We start from the raw sequence: 17,877 nt of genomic DNA on the forward strand, positions 1-17,877 counted from the left end.
TATTAGTTTAAAGTGTTATTAAATTGATTGTGGATGGCCTATGTTAAGTGATTGTTTTAGTATTAATGAATATAGTTTTAAGGTTATGGTTTGTTTTTATGTCCTTTTTGTCTAAGAGTCCAGTTTATGATAACGTAAGTGGAAAGTTTGTGCAGAGGAGACATTTATCGGTTAGTGTGATCAAGGGTGATGGGTTGTTTTTTTTTTTGCAACATCCCGCCACAGCAGGTCAGTCGGTCAGGGCGGCTTCTGAACGAATGGGCCGACCATAAGGTCGAGAGGGATCACCTAGCTTCACCTTTCTAGACAGGTGAGAGTCATCATGCGCAAGGTAATCCAGTCGAGGTGTCATATGGGGACTTTAGGACAGGGCAATGTATTGTTGCAAGGAGTGCAGAGGAGGCAGGATTTTGTACTAAATACTTTAGAGAAATCTTGATGCTCCAAGGGAGTTTATATATACAATAATCCTACCTATTCTGGCTTGCTAAAAATTAATAGTTTAATGATCAATTAGCAATGGGCTGGTGCGATGGTCATGCATCTTAAAATTAACAAACCTTAATTGGTATTGAGAAATAAAAGATGCATTAATTCAGCAGTATTGAAAATTGTATCAAAATTCAGTTTAGGAATTTAGTCTCGACCCATGTAGTTAAGGAAAGAACCAACATACGCCGGGGTTACGCCTTTGCGCTGTGCATATCTACGCTGTGACGTCACGAGCATGGCGTACACTACTGTCAACAAGTATTTAGTTTAGATTAGTCCTCCCGATGCTTCGTTAAAGAAAACTGGATGTAGGAGAGGACTTAAAAGGGGTGGCTATTGTATTAGTAGAAGAGAGCTAAAAATACGATTGTAAGGAGAAAAGTGAAGAAAAATTCTTCACAACAGTGGAAGACCATGGTACAGAGGGTATGGCACAACCCAAGAATAGAGAACAAAGGTATGATTTTGGAGTAACCTTCTCCTATAAGAGCTGCTTACCATAACTAAGGAGCCTCTTGTACCCTTACCAAGAGGAAGGAAGCCACTGAACAACCAGGGTGAAGTAGTTAACCCCTTGAACAAAGAAAAATTGTTTAGTAATCGCTCTGTTGTCAGATTTATGAGGAGCATGTAAAAGAGTAAGCCTGACTATTCGGTGTATTTGTGGGCAAAAGAAAAATGAGCCGTAACCAGAGAGAGAGAGGGATCCAATGTAATACTGTCTGGCCATTCAATGTGATTTTATTAGCAACAAGAATTATTATCTTAAATTAAAGATAAGAAATTTAAGCTAACAATCTTTATATGGACTAATATTGTATGGAAGACATAAAAGAAATATTATCAAACTAAACTAATTATGACAAGATTGAATATGTTCAATTCAAAAGTAAATTTCAGGGGAAAATATGCAGATAATCTGTGCAAAGATGAAGAAGATGCTACTGAACATTTATTTTCATGCTCAAAATTGGGACAATTGAGAAAACAAGACATAAGTATAGGTATGTTGCAAGATCCTAGCAGGGATCTGGTCGCATTTATAAATACGGCAATGCACATGAAAGAAGAATTTAAAAAGTCCAAACTGACCACAATAGGTTGCCAAAACTGATGATGGCAAGGTGTTGTCCCATCTGATTTCATGGTAGAATGGGGTAAAAGTAGAGATTGAGAATTTCAACATTAATTTATTAATGGTAGGCTACATGCAAAACAAGCCTATTTACAATAATAAGAATAAGTTGAGGCGCTTTGCACATATCATAAAATGATAAAATGCCCGCAAACTTATTTTGCTGAATGAGCAAATGGAAACATTTGCAAAATTTGAAAGCAACTGGAGAGGTTTCTTATAAAATTAGTTCGTAATAAAAAAATTTTTTATCGCACAAATAAATTGGATTTATTGCCTATGAAGATTATGATAAATAGAGATAAAAATAAAGCAAATCCAATCTGTATATATATAAATAATGTATAGAAAAGATAAAAGAAATAGATAAAATAGTAATACTAAATGACTAATGTCTTTTTTAAATCCTGATCAACAGTCAAGTGTTTACGTATCATTTACGAACTCATTTAAATGAAATGAGAGAGGTTTCTTATAAAAAAAATCGTTATATATCAAAATATATTATCTTATTATACGACTAAAGTGATTTTATTGTCAATAATTATTATTATAATATAAGAAAGATAATTTCAGATAATTCTAATATTCATATGGACACATCATCTATGAGAGAGATAAAAAAAATAATAGAAATATGGTCAACCTAAACGACCCCTAATGTTTGTTGATCGTGTTAAGACTCTTAAGTGTTTTCATAATAATTGCGAACTCATTTGAACACAACGGGAGAGGTTTCTTATAAAATTAGCTCGTGATCAAAATATATTTAATACACAATACACAAATAAACTGGATTTATTGTCTGTAAGAGTTAGTAAAATAAATTGAGAACGAGAAATAAGCAATTTAAATCTATATACAGATACAACGTATGCAAGAGATAAAAGAAATGGGAATGGGAAAATATCAAAACTAAACGCCTCCCAATGTTTGTTTTTGTTCCCCGCGTTTTGTTTTTGTCATTCAAACGAAAATTTTGTATTTTGTCATTCGTAGTTCGCAATTTAGCAGTTGTTAATCAGACAAATCTTTAGCCGAACTTTGTCACCGAAGCTGTAAGTATACGTTAAGTGTTTTAACTGTTATAACAACAATAGGGAGTTTGAAGAAGTGATATATTCAAGTAAGTTCCGCCAGTTACTTTTTGATCGCAATTCTTCCCCATCGATACTAAAGTATTCTCTCCCATCAAGGGACACTTATATTACTTGTATTACTTAACATTATAAGTACGCACATCTTATTTCAGTCTAAAGTATGCCGCCGAAACCTTGTTATGCTGCTGAATATACTCATAACCCATAACCAATATTGGTGTGCCCTCACTTCCCTTGTCCTGGAGCTCCCCCCTTAATTTTTGCTCTATAATATTAGATCTCATTATTTATTAAATATTAAGTAAAGGATTTTTTCCTTACAGGACAACAAAGCACATCTTGGAAAAGTTGAATGGATGGCAGTTGATTGGTAAGTATAAGATTGTGTTAAAGCACATGGTAGTATTTATATTTTTATATGTATTTATATATCCAAGATCTGACACAGTGATGTACGTAAAATTTTGGGGGGCAACCACCTTTGATTAACAGATATCTTTGATAAAACAAAACACTACCTGACCTAGCCTTTGTCCGCCAATCTACAAATCCTCCAGATTTTATAATCGTAAACTGTATTTATCAAAATATTTAGATGCCTCAATAAGTAAGGGAACTTGGGTGCCATTTGTTTTAATCTGGTTTGAATGGCGATTCATGATGACAATGTTAAATTCTAATTGAGGTAAAGCATCAGCCATTAAATGTTTACTATAGTTGTGTGGGCAGAATGAATTTAACTTCACACCTGTGGAGAAAAATGCGAAGCAAATGTTGTTTGTTTAAAAAATAAATTTAAGCTTGTGTAGCTTGGTGTATATTTACCCATGCACCGCTCAAAGATTCTACGATATTTGTAGAATAAGAAGGTATCCTGGGTCAGGTTAAGTAAGGTTAGAGCTTCAATTCCTCATGAGTAAGGACTGTATTCTAGGTTAGGTTAGAGAATTCTTACTCGAATGTGAACCATCATTCTTTAATAGTAGTTATGACTACAGGCGGGTGGCGGAGGAGACCCCCTTATCTGTCAGTCTTTATTGCTACACTACCACTTTTAAATTTGGTTTCATGCAGTATGCACATACTCTTACTGCCTTTCAAATGTGGCTTTGATCCTACACGTAACACAAACTGTCGACCTTTGATAGGAACATAATGTCGGCAAAGTTGAGATGTCCGTTAGACTTTTAACAAGGTAGACATTTTTGGTCGCAAGTGGCGAGGACGCTTCGCCTACCTGATAAGTAGAACAACCTTCAGTTTGACTAAGGCTGTCGGAGAGTACAACTGTACTTGGCACCCTTATCTGTCATTTTAATCTCTGCTTTTCTTTTAGTTTGTTCAGTTGGTCTTGCAGTGTTATTTGAGGGACTTTACAATTGGTTTTGCAGTGTTTCCTAATATCTGTAATTGTGTGAGTCACAGTTTCTATGTTACATGCAACTATCTAATAGACTTTTGTTCCTATACACATACATAACATTCGTTCTTTACTTTAGGAGGAGGAAAACAGCAATTAAAACTTTTAAGGTGGTGTAAAAAATGGCAGTTAATTACATATCTGGTTAGAGGGAAGGAACCACCTACACTGCAACTCACTGAAATCTCAATTGGATTTTAGCTGTCAGAGAGTGAACTTGTTCTTCTCTGATGGAAGTTTTGGCACTTTTTGCTTTGGCAATTATTTTTGAAATTTTCTTTAAAAATTTCTTTGTTCCGTAACTGGAATACAAACCACGCTATTTAATAGGGGTACATTACTTTCGGTGTAGCTGAAATAACGAGCCATTGATTTTTAACGATGGTTTATTACCCACACTGCTAGTTAGCGGGGTAGGGGAGGGTAGCTTGCTACCCCCCCTCACACACCTGTGCTTGAGCTCACTTTGCTCTCGGCTCGGATGGTAGTTGGACGTGTCCGCTTTCATCCTCGCTGTCATTTGGCAGCCATTTAATGCTTTTTTGCTTTTTCTTTTCCAATTTTGTGTGTAAAGTTGGCCTCTGCGAATATGCGCACCTGCCCTGGGTTTCCCGACTGCCCCTGTGGAACATTCATGTCGGCGGTCGAGACCGATCCTCACACCCTTTGCCTTTCCTGTAGGGGCCAACGGTGTGATAGTAATAACAGGTGTGGTGAGTGTAGAGTGGTCTACCTCCTAGTGGGAGAGGTTTTCGCGACGACAGAAGAAGTCCAAACTCTTCTTACGTTTCCCAAACCTCCTCCGAAGCTCCCACTCGATCGCCGAGTGGTAGCGTAGACCGATGTACTGTTTACCAAATTCGGGGTTCGAGAGAGGACGTTGCTTCCCCTAGCGAAGCAGCTCCACCTCTCTCCCCGGGGAAGATATGTCACTAATCCCCCTTTTTCAGCTTTGGTCCTCCTTGGGGCTTGAGGGTTCACCCTCCAAGGAGGTTTTACTTGACTACATTCGATTGGGTGCCGCTGTCAAGCAATCGCCGTCACCGACAGAGGTTGATCCTCTGTCTCTTGTCGACGTTTTTGTATCAGAGGTATCCAATGCGGTATCATCCATCACCTCTGCCTCTTCAAACCCTACGGTAGCTGACGGCTTAGTTTCTCCTGTTCCTGTTCAACCATCGAGTGAGAAACCAAGTCCAACAGTCTCTCCTGCTAGTGTTTCTTCCCCTCGGCCCTCGGGGGAGTTCACTTACAGAGACTCCTCTTCGGAGGACCGCAGAAGGTCAGCTTGTTGGTCTTACGGCCCACGGAGGGCGCATTCGTCGCAAGGCTCGCCTTCCTCTTCGCCAGAGAGGCTTTTCTTCACATGTGGTGAGGAGGCGCCTCTTTGGTTCAATCTCTTCGATGCAGTCCCCCGCAGAGGAGCCTCGTCAACGATCACCGACTGTTCCTGCATTGGTCTTGGACTTTTCTGCAGATTGTTCGCGATCTCCTTCGGTGGAAGATTGTTCTTTTAAAGGACACGTCGACCTTCCACCCGACAGACCTGCCGACCTGCCGTCACCCTTCTTGCATCCAGATACACGCTAACGAAACCTGACTCACGCTCTTGTAGCTTGTGAGGCCCCGTCAACAAACTATAACACAGGGCATCAAGGGCGTATGCACCAACGCGAGCATACATCGCAACAGGAGCACAGCTCTTCTACGCGCTATGCACGCACTCATGCGCATACGCGCCCACGTTCTCCTGCACGCCAGGCTTTGCCTGAGCATAAACATACACGCCCACGCCCAGCTGCGCGCCAACCCTCACCTGCGCGTCAGCGCTCTCCTGAGCGCCGTCAACCTCCTGCGCGCCGGCGCTCTTCTACGCGCCAGCACTCTCCTACGCGCCAGCGCTCTCCTACGCGCCAGCGCACTCCTGCGCGCTCTTCTGATCTGGGCGCTACTGGGAAGTCAACTAGGTTGACTTCTCCCACGCGCCAGCACTCGCCTGCGCGCCAGCTCTCGCCATCGCGCCAGCGCTCACCATCGCCTGCACGCATCCACGAGGATACGTGCGCGCGCCCTCGCCCATCCTCTCCTGCAGTTTTGCGCTCACGAGCAGCACAGGCTTCAACTGCGCGCACACGCCCTACGACTGGTTCAGGCACGCGCGAACTCTCGCCCGTGCGCTCAACGCCTTGATCGTGCGCGCCAACAGTCTCCCGCACGCCCTCCTGTGCGCCATCAGTCTTCCGCATGCCCGCTGTCTCCCGTGTGCGCGCATCAGCAGTCTCCCGTGCGCGCGATTCCCGGTATTCTCCCTCGCGCGAGCACCATTACGCTCCCCCGCGCGAGCGTCAATATCCTCCCCCGCGCGAGTGTCAATATCCTCCCCTGCGCGAGACTGCTGAACGACGCACGGCAAGGTCGCCATCGCCTCATTCTCCTCCCCGCAAGAGCATACCAGCGCGCATTGTGGGGGAAGGGAAACATCTAGAGGGGTCCAAGATCCCAAAGCTTTTCTAGGCAAACCCATCAATGAGAACTCCTCCCAGGGATCCTTCAATTCCTGTCCCTTCAAGTGGTATGTCTGACAGTGCGTCTGTCACCCAACAGCCTTGGTTCGATGAACTAATCAGAGCCGTAGCGCAGGCGTTCAAGCCTGTCTTCTTTGAATTAGGTCACAGATCCTTGGCTGTTTCTACCCCTTTGAAGAGAAAAAGAGGAGTTCCAGACGCGGTAACTTCTCCAAGGGCTAAATTGACTCCACGCAAGCCTTCGAGGCAGGTTCCTTCTTTCCCCCAGACTATCTCTTCTTCCCTGTCGGACGAAGATTTCCCGTCCTCAGAGGAATCACGCGAGGAGAGACTTTCCCCCATCGCACCAATGAGGGAAACCTCTCCTCGCACTGAGATGTCTTCTCAGGTGGGGACTGGAAGGAATTTGCCATCTTCATTAATGTTGGAGTCCTACATCCTTCCCAGGAAGGAATGTAAGGACTCTAAAACATTACCGAAGTCCTCTACTAGGACCAGGACGGAGCCAACTAGCCACTCGGAGAACATCCGTGACTTTCCCCAAGAAGAGCCTTTGGGGACAGGAGACTTTGTTGCAAGTCCTATGTCAGGAGGAGAACAGCAAGAGTCAGAACATGCGTTTTGGCAAGTTCTGACTCTAATGAGGGCTCTCAATGTGTTTTCTGACCCAGAGATCCCTCCTTGAGAGGGCAAGGACGTGGTCTTGGACTGTGTATTTGGTACTCAGAAACCCCCCAAGACCAGTGCAGCTTTACCCTGGTCTCAGAGGGTTAAGAGTACCAGGGACAAGATCTCTGTACAACTCTCCGAGATGTCCTCCTCCAACCGTTCCTGTGCCACCAACAAGCTCCTCTCACCTCCTCGCGTACAGCAGAGGAGGTGCTTCGAGATCCTTGAGGAGCCTTGTTAAGCTCTTCCACTTCATCACTCGTTGGAAGAGCTTACCAGGGGAGTCCCTCTTGAGAGACTCTCCAACCGGCAGGTCTCTTTCTTAGCAACCGAGATCCTTAACCAGGAGAAGGTTGCAAAGTGTGTTATGCAAGCCACTTCGTGGCTCGACATCTGGTTGGGGACCTTAGTTATCCTGATACGTTCTGAGGACTTCTTCAAAGAACGTACCAGGAAAGCTATGGATACTTTTCTTCTCTCAGGTACTCGCACGATCGAGTTTCTGGCCCACCAAGTCTCGAACTTGTGGGCAAACACCATCCTGAAATGTCGGGATGCGGTAGCTGAGAGATTCCATCAGAAGGTCCCTAGTACCTAGATCAATAGGCTCAGACATTCTTCTTTAGAGGGATCCATCTTGTTTGAGCCTAAGGATGTGGAACAGGCCGCTGAGAGGTGGAGGAAGTCTCATCAAGACTCCCTCCTTCATAGGGCTTTAACATCTAAGCCCTATAAGCCTCCAGCACCATAGCAGTCCCATCCAGTCAAGACCGGTAAAACGACGACAGCAGCGAAGACTGTGGTGTCTAAGCCTTTTCCTGTCAAGGATAGGAAAGGCGAAAAGTCCTCCAGAGGAGGTAAGAATCCTAGAGGGAGCAGCCGAGGCCGCAAACCCTAGAGGGAGCAGCCGAGGCCGCAAACGCTAGGATAGGCAGTCCCTCTGCATGTCCACCAGTGAGGGGATGCCTACAAAGTTGCTCAGACAGGTGGCAGCAACTCGGGGCCGATTCCTGGAAGATTTCCGTAATCAGTCAAGGATATCGCGTCCCGTTCATAACATCTCTACCTCCCGGGACGACGAATTCAGTGTCATTGAACTCCCTTGCCATGCGATCGGCAAGGGGGCAAGCCCTTCGAGCAGAAGTCCAGACCTTGTTGGAGAAGGGCGCTCTCCAAGAGGTCCTCGACGAATCTCCAGGCTTCTTCAGTCGACTCTTTCTTGTAAAGAAGGCATCTGGAGGCTGGAAACCAGTCATCGACCTCTCGGCTCTGAACAAGTTTGTCAAACAAACTCCGTTCAGCATGGAGACGGCGAACACGGTCAGACTAGCAGTAAGACCGCAAGACTTCATGTGTACACTGGACCTAAAGGACGCGGACTTCCAGATCCCAGTCCATCCGTCTTCAAGGAAGTACTTAAGATTCAGCCTAGACAACAAAATATACCAGTACAAGGTACTGTGCTTCGGTCTCTCCACAGCACCACAAGTTTTCACCAGAGTGTTCACCCTAATATCATCGTGGGCACACAGGATTGGCATCCATGTCCTCCATTATCTGGACGACTGGTTAATCCTAGCAGACTCTGTGTCATCCCTTCTTCAACACCGAGACAAACTTCTGAGACTTTGCCAAGATCTGGGGATCATGGTAAATCTTGAGAAGTCCTCACTGCTTCCCACTCAAAATCTGGTATACCTAGGCATGATTATAGACACCAATCTCCACAAAGCCTTCCCATCAGACGACAGGATAGCAAGGCTGAGGAAGGTCGCAAGACCTTTTCTCAGACAAGAAGAACTTCCAGCCCAATCGTGGTTACGTCTCCTCGGTCACCTTTCATCGCTGGCTCGTCTAGTTCCCAACGGTGGCCTCAGGATGAGATCCCTCCAGTGGCGACTCAAGTCCCGGATGTCCAGATCCCCATGGGACCTGCGGAACTGACGGACCTCCAGTGGTGGGTAACAGACGAGAACCTACGAAAAGGAGTGGATCTTCTCGTCCTCCCCCGGATTTGATGCGGTTTTCGGACGCTTCAAAGAAAGGGTGGGGGGCCCACGTGCTGCACCACATAACCTCAGGCCTTTGGTCAGAGTTAGAAAAGTATTTCCTTATAAATCTCCTAGAAATGAAGGCCGTCTTCCCGGCCCTTCAACAGTTCCAACAGTACCTGGCAAGTCACTCTGTGCTGGTGATGAGTGAGAACACCACAGTAGTGGCCTACATCAACAAACAAGGAGGTACTTTTTTGCAGCAACTATCCCATCTAGCAGTAGAGTTACTGAGATGGGCCGAAATCCACTCGATACCACTATCGGCACGCTTCATTCCAGGCAAAAGGAATGTGCTCGCCGACAATCTGAGCAGAGCATCTCAGATAGTGAGTACCGAGTGGTCTTTGGATCATCTAGTAGCCAACAAAGTCCTGACTTTGTGGGGTTCTCCGATTGTGGACCTTTTCGCAATGGCCCTGAACTTCAGGCTTCTGCTGTACTGTTCCCCAGTCCCAGACCCCAAGGCTCTCTGGCAAGAGGCTTTCCAACAACGGTGGGACAACATCGACGTTTCGCCTTTCCCCGTTCTGTCTGATGAGGAGGGTACTCAACAAGACCAGAACATCGGTCAATCTTTCAATGACCCTCATAGCTCCACTATGGCATCACGCGGAATGGTTCCCGGACCTTCTGCAACTCCTAACGGAGCTACCAAGAGAACTCCCTCCACGACACAATCCTCTCAAACAACCACATGCCAACATCTTCCATAGAGTCGTAGGTTCACTATGACTTCACGCCTGGAGACTATCCAGCATCTCCTCTCTGAGGGAGGATTTTCGCAACAAGTTGCTGTCAGGATGTCTGGACACCTGCGAAAGTCTTTTGCAGCAGTCTACCAGGCAAAGTGGAAAGTCTTTTGTGGTTGGTGTCGTGGAAGGGGTATCTTTCCACTCGATGCCACTATCCCAACAATAGTGGAGTTCCTCGTGTATTTGCGTGAAGAAATGCGCCTTTCAGTCTCGGCAGTGAAGGGCTATCGCCCAGCCTTGAGTGTAGCCTTCAGGCTGAAAGGAATGGACATTTCTTCATCGCTAGAACTTTCTCTACTCATACGTAGTTATGAACTTACCTGCCCTCAGTCGGAAGTGAGACCTCCCCCATGGAACGTGGTTCTAGATCTCGGGTCTCTTAAGAGACCTCCCTATGAACCATTACGCCAGGCATCAGATCGCCACCTAACTTGGAAGACGGTATTCCTGCTAGCTTTGGCCTCGGCCAAGCGAGTCAGCGAACTTCATGGTCTCTCGTATGACATCGCCCAATCAAGGGGATGGGGGAAGGTAACGTTCAGCTTCGTCCCTGAGTTTATTGCTAAGACTCAGAATCCTGGAGTGGCGGATCCTCGATTCCACTCCTTCCGGATTTCTAGTCTCCGTTCTGTAACAGATGACCCAGACCATAGCTTACTATGCCCAATAAGGAGCTTGAGGCTATACCTCAAAAGAACAGCTGCAGTCCGTCCTCATGTGCCAGCACTATTCGTCAGCACAGGAAGGACTAAGAGGAGGGTCACCAAGAAGACCATCTCTGCATGGATTCGTAGGGTCATTAACCTGGCCTTGAATCCAGATCCTCCTTGCAAGTTGTCTATTTTATGTTAGAGAGGCCCAAAGCAAACATTTTGATATGTCATTTATCTTTCTCTGACCATTCAGTCCAGAGTTATGTCTAATTAGGTTCCCCTACCCCAAAATTGGCAGCTGCAAAATTCGATGATGTCATCAAATAAAGTGGCCGAGGAGTGGTAGTGAGTCCCTATTTTTCAATGGGAACATTAAAATGAATGAAAATATGGATCCAATGCTACAACCTAAATGCACTTTTGTCAATTTTAAGGGGGGGGCGTGCAAGGTGAGCCCCCTCAGCCCACGGACTATGTAGGTTCCTTACGAATGGCAGACAATAGATTCAATAATTCCGCGGTGGCGCTGCCATCGCTGATATAGGTGACGTCATCTCCCTCCACTTGAGGGAGCTATAGGTACAACTGTCCAGGTAACATCAATTCGTTCTCTGCCGGCTTCTGGTGAACATCAGTGGTCGGTGCAGACTTTTTTCTTCATTTGTTGGGAAGTCTTATCTCTCCAATATCGGTGAAGTATTCAACTCCGTGTTTGTAGGATTGAAGCTGAATTTCTTTTATGCAATTTTTGTGGTCTCACCATCGTGTCAGACTCTAGTCCTTCAATAGTTAAGTTTTGTGCCGGAGGGTGCAAAACTAGATTAGTTTAATTAATTTATGATTCGCACACTAAGTGCATTAAGTGTAGGGGTTGTGAGTGCTCTAGAGAATCTACTTGTGATGAATGCAAGGATTGGAGTGAACAACAGTGGAAAGTTTTTGTTTCTCACTTGGGGAAGATAATTAAGGATAGGAAGAGGAAGGTGGCTCTCAGAACTGAAAGTAAGACTAGTTTAGCTTCTTCTGCTTCTTCTATCGAAGCACCTGCTCCTATTCCTTCTCCTTCTCCTCTTATTATGTCTCCGATCTTGAGTCCTCCTACTCTTACTCCTGTAACTCCTTTGCTAACTTCCTGTGGAGTTTCTCCTGACACCGTTGCCAGCCTCGAGTCTAAATTTGAAAAGAAATTTGATGTATTAGCTAATACGGTGATGCAGTTAGGTTTATCTGTAAAGTCTTTCATAGGAAAGAATTCTAGTAGTGAAAAGTGTCTGTGCAGTGCAATCTGAGGGGGTGGGTGTTTGTCCCGATAGTTCTCCTAGACGAAGGTCACTGTCCCGCTCTCCCGCCTCGGGGAGAAGACATACCGGAGGTCCAAAGGAGACTGTTGGGGTTTGCCCATAGACAGTCGCTTCCTCCATCGATCCTGTGGTGCGACAGCAGGATTCAACTAAACACCATTGGAAAGGTGTGTTGTTTGGTAACCAGTTATTGATAGAGTCGAGTGATTCGTCGCCGGTTAGACGTAGTAAGTGGCATGATTCTTCAGTCTCACGTCCGTTGAAGAGATGTTCGACTGAAAAGGTGTTCTCTTCACCCCCTGTGAAGAGAAACAGAGGAGTAGATATCTCTCGCCCTTCGTGTAGCGTAGCTACATGGACTTCGCCTCGTATTCTTACGACAGTGACAGCTGCCTTTGACTCGGTTGTGGACCGACCGATTCTGAGCTCGTCGAGATCTTCGACTCTTCAAGCTGTCGAAACTTGTCCTTCGACTTCGCATGCGACAGATAATTCGACTGGCGCGAGACCTCCGGTGGCGATCGTGTCGAAATCCACGACTCCAGTAGCTTCGACTTCAACTCAAGAAGACAAGAATCTAGTTCCGTTACATCGACAGTTGCAAGAGCTGATGAACTGGATGAAAGAAAACAAACAATGTACGAAGAACAATGAGTCGAATCAAGAACCATCTCTGTCGCCTATCTCTTCTGATGACGAGGAGGACTTAGAAGCGGACTCTATCCCTCTCTCGTGTTATTCGAAACCTTTACGCTACCTTCTCGACATGTACCCGGATTACTTCGGAGCAGCCGCTCCCAGGTCGCCTGCTTCTATCTTCCTGATGAGAAGGAAGAATTTCGATCCTCTTCTCCCGAAGCTCGTTCTTTCCAAGGCTGCTAAACATTTGCTTCCTGATATAGAAGATAGGTTGAAGGTCAAGAGAGAACTCGGGAAAGCAACTTTCGCCTATCCTCCGTCGAAGCTTATTAAGAAGAGGTATAGGTTCTACGTAATCGGAGAAGCCCCCTCTATGAGAGTGTCTGCCTCCTTCCAGGAGGACTTTTCTGGCTTGGTGGATGCAAATAGGAGGTCCGCATTTGCAGCAGCTAAAATATTCTTTACACTGCCGAGTTGGACCATTTGGTAAAGAATATTTTCAAGATTTTAAAAATTATGAGTTTCTTGGACTGGACGGTCGGAGCCCTCTCTACGAGAATAGAGGATTGCTCTACTCTTCAGGAAGACCTGGCATCGGACTGGCTTGGGGTTTTGTCATGTGCCGACAAATCAGTTTGGGATGAGTTGGCCTCTCTCTTTGCATTCGGGACTCTCAAGAAAAGACAACTCTGGTGTTCTTTTGTTTCGAAAGGAGGCGCTTCGCCTCAGAAGTCCGCCCTTTTGTTTTCTCCTCTCGACAAGGATCATCTGTTTCCTGAAGAAATAGTGGTCAAGATTCTTTCCACACTGGAAAAGAAGTCTACTAATGACTTGCTTTGCCCAGTCTTCTAAGCGGGTTAAACCCTTGACTGTGACGACTACCACCTTGGAATCACCTTTGCAGAAGAAACCCTTTCGAGGGGGTAGATCTAGACCATTCTTCAGGCCTCGATTGAATTTACGACACCCAACCAAGTCCTCGACCAAACCCGACACGAAATCATTCAAGTGATTCTTCAATCCTTCATGCTCCGGTAGGGGGCAGATTGAGCCTTCTTTGGGAGGAATGGAGTCGCAGAGGGGCAGAGCCCTGGGTGACCCAAGTTCTCCGGTTCGGTTACTCCACTCCTTTCAAAGACACGCCTCTATACAATGTTTCCATCACATTACCTGCCTACTCTCCAGGCTCGAAGAAGTTTGTAGCCTTAACACGAGAAATAGAGATTCTCGTGCAGAAGGCTGTCATAGAGGAGATAAGTGACAGACCATCCCCGGGGTTTTACAACCGTCTGATCGTAGTCCCCAAGTCATCGGGGAGCTGGAGGCCCGTACTGGATGTAAGCGCACTGAATTTGTTCGTCCAGAAGACAAAATTCAATATGGAAACGACTCGTTCAGTGTTGGAATCCCTTCGTCAAGGGGACTGGGTGGTATCCCTGGATATACAGGACGCATACTTCCACATTCTAATTCACCAGGACAACAGGAAATACCTTTGGTTTGTGTTCATGGGTAAGACCTACCAGTTTCGAGCTCTTTGCTTTGGCCTCTCGACAGCACCGCAAGTATTTACCCGAGCGTTGACTCCTCTGGGAAAGTGGTTACACATCCTGGGCATCAGAGTGTCACTCTACCTAGACGACTGGCTTCTCCGCTCCTCTTTGGAAAGTCAGTGCATGAAGGATCTCAAGAGGACTCTTTTCATTAACTCACCCGTTAGGTCTTCTTATAAACAAGGAGAAATCCCGGCTAATTCCAACTCAGAACATTCTCTATTTGGGGATGACTCTGAACTCTCAAGTTTTTCGGGTTTTTCTTTCACCAAAGAGAATCCAGTCGTGTCTGGAAGTAGTACAGGACTTCCTGGACCGCAAGTCCTGTTCTGCCAACCATTGGACCAGTCTGTTAGGAACACTAGCTTCGGTGGAAGAGTTTGTCAAACTCGGAAGGCTGGACATGAGGCCCCTGCAATTCTTCCTGAAAGCTTCATGGTGCAGAAAGACTCAACCGTACTCGATGATATTCTCAATTTCAGACGAAATCAAGGAGGACTTAGCGTGGTGGCTTTCAAAACCAAGACTGGTAGAGGGTCTTTCACTTCATCCGCTCCACCCAACCCTTCAGTTATTTTCAGACGCCTCCGACGCAGGTTGGGGAGTCCTGTTGGGGAAGAACGAAACGTTGGGGGAATGGTCGGAAACGCAGCGCTTTCTTCATATCAACGTGAGGGAGCTATTAGCAGTGTTCCTGGAACTTCAGGTATTCTCTTATCTTGTGACGGGACAGGGGGTAGCAGTTCACGGAGACAACTCAACAGCACTTTCCTACATCAGGAAACAAGGGGGAACGCACTCCTTCTCCCTCTTCAACCTTGCAAAAGATCTGCTTCTGGGGGCAGAAAAATTTCAGGTTACGCTGATCCCTTGATTTGTTCAAGGGAAAATGAACGTGTTGGCAGACGGACTAAGTCGCCGTCATCAAGACTGCCGTTAGAATGGCCTCTCGATGTGAAGGTCTGAATAGACCTATGGAAACTCGGGAAAGCCAATAATAGATATCTTTGCAACCTCGAGGAACAACCGCTTTCCGCTGTTTTGCTCTCCACTCTCGGACCCTCTTGCATGGTCAGTTGATGCAATGTTACCAGACTGGTCGGGCCTGGAAGCGTACGCTTGTCCCCCGTTCAGCCTAATCGTCGTCGTCGGCGCCCACTTGTGTCCGAGTATTGGGTTCTGTCGTTAGCCATCAGCCTCCTATCTTTGGGGTGGGTGCTTATGTCTGATATGGCTGTTAAGTCCTAGTCTGTGGTGGAAGAGTCGCGGACAGTGTTCACTAGGGAGGGTAGGTGGTGGGCGGGGCTGTTCTAATCTCTCTCTCCTTCTTCTCCTCCTAGCCTCCTCATTTTGTCTCCTCTCCTCGAAGTCCACGGTGCCCTGGTGTACTGTACTCCTCCAGGTTTTCCTGTCCCTGGCTGTTTCTTCCCATGAGGAAGGATCGATGTCAGTTAGAGCCAGGGTGCGCTTTAGTTGATCTTTATAGCGCATTTTCGGGGCTCCTCGTGGTCTGGTGCCCTGGGTCAGTTCTCCGTAGAATATCTTCTTTGGGAGCCTAGATGGATCCATCCTATGCACGTGTCCTATCCAGCGGAGGCGATGGTGGATGATGGTGGCCTCCACGCTGGTCAGCGAGGCACGTTCTAACACTTCAATGTTGGTGGTGTGGCTCTCCCAGGGGATTTTCAAGATCTGCCTCAGTTTCATTTGTTGGAAGCGTTCTAGGTTTTTAATATCGCTTCTATATAGCGTCCATGTTTCACATGCATACATGAGCGTGGAGAGGACTACTGCCCTGAACACTTATTTCGATGGTCATTGTCTGTGCGTGGTTTTTAAATACGCGGCAGTTGAGTCGGCCAAAGGCGGAGTGGGCTGCCCTGATCCTGTTCTCCACGTCCATTTTGCTTGTGGGAGCTGATGTTAGGATGCTCCCTAGGTAGGAGAACTGGTCCACCTGTTCTAACGGTTGGTCATTCACTGTGGTATTGAAGTTCGAGAGCATCAGTCCTGGAGGATGTTGGACGAGGGTCTTGGTTTTGTCTGTGTTGACTTGCATCCCAAAACGTTCGTAGGCAGAGTTGTATGCATCAGCTAACGACTGCAGGTCCTCTGCCGTCTGACCTGGGGTGGCATTGTCGTCAGCATACTGTAGTTCTCGCACTGCACACAAGGTGGTCTTGGTTCTGGCGCGGAGTCTAGCGAGGTTGAAAACACCTCCATCCATGCGGAAACGTAGGTCGACTGAGGGTGTGTCTGGGGGAATCTCGTTGAGCATTGCTGCGGTGTATAGTGAGAAACACGTTGGGGCCAGAACACAGCCCTGTTTCAGGCTGCCGTTGATGGGGAATGGGCCTGAAAGAGAGTTCTGGTGGCAGACTCCCAACCATTCCTTCATCGAGGGCAAGCACCAGCTTGACAAAATCGGGTGGGCAGCCATATCTTTTGAGGATAGCCCACATGGCAGGTCGAGGTACTTTGTCGAAGGCCTTTTTCAAATCCCAGAAGATGAACATTATGGGCTGTTGTTGTTCGAGGCTCTTCTCTTGTAGTTGTTGGGCGCAGAAGATCATGTCTGTGGTCCCGCGGGAAGGTTGAAAGCTGCACTGGGACTCTGGCAGGACGTCTTCTGCGAGAATAAGGAGGCGGTCAAGGAGAATCCGAGCGAAAATCTTACTCGCGATGCTTAGTAGTGATATTCCCCGGTAGTTGTTACAGTTCTCCTTCTCCCTGTCTCCCTTCTTGAAGATGGTAATGATGTTTGCATCGCGGAAGTCACTGGGGAGGGTCTTGGTCTCCCATATTTTCAGTATAAGGAGCATCAAACGGTTCCTCAACCCGGGGCCACCATGAATGAGGAGCTCCAACGGGATGTTGTCTGGCCCTGGGGCTTTGCCGGGCTTCATGCGCTGCAGGGCCTTGTTGAAGTCCTGGATGGAGGGTGGCACAGTAGTGCCATCCAGTGACGGACGGGATGCTGCGGGGTCATTCGCAGGAGATCGTCTGGGGTGTCTGCTTGGTCATTGAGGAGGTTCTCAAAGTGAGACCTCCACCTGGCCAGGATGCCCTCACTGTCGGTGATGGTCGTGGCCCCATCCGCGTCCTTCAGGCGGCCCACTGATGACCGTGTGGGACCGAATATTTCCTTTGTTGCTGCATAGAAGCTGCGCAGGTCACGTTGGTCAGCGAAACTGTATTTCTGCAGCTTTACTTTGCCACCAGGTGTTCTGGGCTTCACGGATCCTTCTTTGGCAATCAGCTTCAGCCACCTTGTGAGCACATTTGTTAGCTGCTGTTGGTTGGTTTTCTAAAGTCTGGCGTGCTTGTCGTTTGGTTTCAATGAGAAGAGAGATGGTAGCATCATTCTCATCGAACCAATCCTGCCGTTTCTTGGTGGTGCAGCCTAGTGTTTCCTCCGCGGCACGGGCCATGGCGTTTCTGAGGGTGGTCCAGTGGTGCTCAACAGTGGCCTGACCCACGGGCGGGGTCTGCGGGGTCTGCGAGGTGACATTCGCAGGCCTCCTTGTAGTTCTGTGCCACCTGTGGCTTGCGGAGCTTGCTACAATCAAAGCATTGGTGTGGTA

At 46.9% G+C, this 17,877-nt stretch overlaps 2 protein-coding genes across 2 annotated transcripts in view; one reads left to right on the top strand and one right to left on the bottom strand.

Moving 5' to 3' along the window:
• Positions 1-17,877, bottom strand: part of LOC137618610 (zinc finger protein 585A-like) — a 152,105-nt gene that overhangs the window by 79,946 nt on the left and 54,282 nt on the right. The window lies entirely within an intron of this gene.
• The window catches only part of LOC137618611 (zinc finger protein 665-like), a 504,971-nt gene continuing 489,652 nt past the window's right edge, over positions 2,559-17,877 (top strand). Inside the window, exons 1-2 of the mRNA XM_068348721.1 lie at positions 2,559-2,685; positions 3,051-3,097. The gene's annotated coding sequence lies outside the window, so the exon portion shown is untranslated. The remainder of the gene's footprint in view (positions 2,686-3,050; positions 3,098-17,877) is intronic.

Source organism: Palaemon carinicauda, chromosome 25, assembly GCF_036898095.1.
Source record: "Palaemon carinicauda isolate YSFRI2023 chromosome 25, ASM3689809v2, whole genome shotgun sequence".
Taxonomy (NCBI): domain Eukaryota; kingdom Metazoa; phylum Arthropoda; class Malacostraca; order Decapoda; family Palaemonidae; genus Palaemon; species Palaemon carinicauda.